Source organism: Dipodomys ordii, unplaced genomic scaffold, assembly GCF_000151885.1.
Source record: "Dipodomys ordii isolate 6190 unplaced genomic scaffold, Dord_2.0 Scaffold26, whole genome shotgun sequence".
NCBI lineage: Eukaryota > Metazoa > Chordata > Mammalia > Rodentia > Heteromyidae > Dipodomys > Dipodomys ordii.
In genome coordinates, this window is record NW_012267242.1 from 10,440,912 (window position 1) to 10,444,746 (window position 3,835).

The window sequence follows — 3,835 nt, forward strand, 5'->3', positions numbered from 1 at the left end:
TGTGCTGGTCCTGGGCCCTGAACTCAGGACCTGAAAGCTGTCCCTGAGCTTTTTTTGCTCAAGGCTAGTATTCTACCACTTGAGCCACAGCTCTACTTTAGCTCTTGGTGGTTAATTAAGAGTCTCATGGACTTTCCTGTGTGGGCTGGCTTTGAACTGTGATCCTCAGATCTTAGCATCTACAGTAGTTAGAATTAGTCATGAGGCAGCAACACCCAGCTTATATAAGAAAATTTTATATCATGCAAAATAATGTATACTCTCAGGTCTTTTTTTTTTTTGGGTCCGGTCGTGGGGCCTGAACTCTGGGTCTGGGCGCTGTCCCTCAGCTCTTCAGCTCAAGGCTAGCGCACTACCACTTGAGCCACAGCGCCACTTCCGACTTTTTTCTTTTTTGCTTATGTGGTGCTGAGGAATCGAACCCAGGGCCTCATGCATGCAATGCAAGCACTCTACCACTGAGCCACCTTCCCAGCCCTACTCTCAGGTCTTGACATCATTATTTACCAATATATAGCTAAAGGAATAGTTTTCCAAACTTTATGGGCCCTAAGAACTTAAGAGTTTTCCTGGACTCAGTCCAGCCAGATCCACTAAACCTAAATCTTCAGAAGAGGTATCAAGGAATCTTTATTTTTAAATAAGCACTCATGTTTTAGCAACCGCTAATTTAGGGTACTGAATGACGTCATGGTGACCCGAAAGAGTCAATATAACCTTCAGTCCACAAATTGATTTGCTACCCTTAAGTATATGTTTCCCATTCCTCTTTATTCCCTCTTATTAAAAAACCACAACCTAGCTCTTCCAGGCGCTCACAAGGTACCAATGTTCTCAAATAATGCATGGTATCAGAAAAAAAAATTACAGCCAGACGTGGATTACTCCATGATTTATAAGTAAAGAGTAGACCAAGATACTATTTATGCCATCTGGAGGCAGAAAGAAGAAATCTGCTTTTTTCCTTAAGTAGCATTAAAGTGATGCATTTCATAAGAGTGCTATAGAGAGTGAAGATTCACTTTTAAAAGGATATTCTATGGATTTCCTATGGGAGAGTTCCCATTATGTATTTAGAACATGATTCCATTGATAGAAATTCGATTTCTATTTGACCTATCAAAAAGTATCTAACTTTAATGAAACAAGCTAGAAAATGAATACAATTTCCATTACATTGGAATCAGTTCTTTGAAGTGATAGCCAATTCCTAAAGTAGAAAAGTGGAATTACTATCTATTAGGAGATAAAATGATCACACTATAAGTACACCAACATCTCAGAAAGAGTTATACATAGAGCATGCGTTGAGTGCTAAATAACTTTTGTTTTTGGCTTGGGTTTGGTTTGAATGTGTCTACAAGGACACATTCAAATACAATACAAGATATTAGAACCTTTAAAAGTGGAGCCTCATAGAAAGTGATTATTAGATTACTGGAGAGATTGTTATTGGTTTTTTGTTTTGTTTTGTTTTTTGGTCCAGTCCTGGGGCCTGAACTCTGGGCCTAGGCACTGTCCCTCAGCTCTTCAGCTCAAGGCTACCACTTGAGCCATAGACTACTTTGGGTTTTTTCTTTTTCTGCTTATGGTGCTGAGGAATCAAACCCAGGGCCTCAGGCATGCAAGGTAAGTGCTCTACCACTGAGCTACCTTCCCAGCGAGAGATTGTTATTAAAAAAGCAAGACCGGCTAGGTGCTGATGGCTCACACCCATAATCCTAAACTACTTGAAAGGCTGAGAACAGGAAGATCTCAGTTCAAAGCCTGAGCAACAAAGTAAGTGAGACCCCTTTTTAGCCTATAGCTGGGCATTATGGCATGCGCCTGGCCTCACAAGCTACTGAGAGGCTGAGACTGATAAGCATTGTGGTACCAAACAAACCTGTGACTAAAAGCCAAACAGATTCTATCTCCACATGGAACCTGGACCTGTGGTGTGACCCTGTAATCCCAGTGTTACAGGAAGCCTATACTAGACAGTGCCTCACATATAGGCCTAGGTGGGAAGCAAGCCTTGGTTCTAAAAGTAAGCAGTGAAAATCCCTCAAAGCCCAGAATTCAAACATCAGTACTATTGAAAAATAAGAAAGACAAGAAAAAGCAAGACCGACACCCTCCCTCCCTCTTCTCTCACTCCCTGTATCCCTCTCTCCTTTTCCCCCCTCCACACATACACACATCCCTTTTCATTTTTGGACTTACAAGGATATACCCTAGCTGAACTGGAATCTGAGATTCTCCTTCCTGACCCTTCTGTGTGCTCTTTTAATTTGGCCTAATTCCTTAGTCTTTGTCTTTCATGCCATTAATAACTTGGAAGGACATGGGCTATTGATTTAAATATGAGCCTTAAAGCAAATTATACATCTTCATGTATGAAAACATTATGCTGAAGACTCATGATCTCCATAACTTGTGATACTCATTTTTGATGGTGGTTCTGGGGTTTCAACTCAAGGCATTAAACTTGCTAGGCAGCTATATTCCCAATCCCTGTTTTGCTTTTAGTAGTTTGTTTGTTTGTTTTTTCCAGAAAGGATCTCCTGTTTTTCCTCCAGGTTGACCTAGGACATCCATGATCCTCCTACCTACATCTCCCAACAGCTGGGATTACAGCCGTTGGCCACCACATGTGGCTCATGATGTTGGTCTTGATCACTTGATTATAATGGTCCACCATATTTCTTCATTATAAACTTGTTTTGTCTTTGTAATTAATATATAATATATGGAACTTAGTTTGAGACTCTAAGTATGCTTCCCATCATATTTTAGATGCTTGTTTTAGCATCTTTTGACAATTCTTATTTACATCAATACTAAAATTTATTTTTATTTAGTGCTTTATTATAAGATGTACACCCATCATGACTATCAAACCCTATTTTTCATCATTCCCAACGCAACCATTGCACCTATTAACCATCACTTCCCTTTCACACTCTCCCCAGCATTGGCAACCACATATATATATATACATATATATATATATATATATTTTTTTTTTTTAGTTTCCTAATTCTTTTTTTTTTATTGTGAAAATACTATAGAGGGGTTACAATTCCATGGGCAAGATTTGTTTTTTTATTTGTTTTTTATTTGTTTTTTTTTAACTGTATTTTTTTTGTCTTTTCTTTTTTGGTACTGGGGATCGAACCCAGGACGTTGCACTTGCTAGGCAAGTGCTTTGCCACTGAGCTACATCCCAGCCCAATGAGTACATTTCTTATCAAGCATTGTAGCCTCCTCCTTTGTTTCCCCTTCCCATCCTTTTCCATCCTCCCCCAACCCCCCACCTATATATTTCTTGTCGCAATAGATTTGTCTAAATCATGTTTCGTGTAAATGAAATTAGACCAAAAAATGGCATTTTGTGCATGACTTTTTTCACTTCCTGTTTCTAAATGTTCATCTACGTAGTACTTTTGACATTTATTCCTTTTTGTTTGCCTAAATCAATTATGACTATAGAAAACGAATAGTGAGATTCTAACTGCAATGTTCCATTTATATTGATTATGGCAACACTGTGTTGCTCATCCTTTGTCAAGAAGTTCTTTTTTTAAGATAAAACGCCACCAGTAAAGTTCATTTTAACTTTGCCCTCGAGTGCTTTCCAATCTTAAATAAAAGGGCCTAGACAAGCACTTTTCTGGAAGTTTACAGTATCTTTTTTCCTTGCCAGCAAACAACACCTCTCTTTCCGCCCGTCACCCAGAGGCTCCACCCTCTTCTTCTGTTGCCCCGCCCCCTCGGAGGTTGCAGGAGGCGGAAGTGACGCACAGGAAGTGTTCCTGTTCGCCCTCACAGTTGGGAGGGGGGGGGAAAGGAA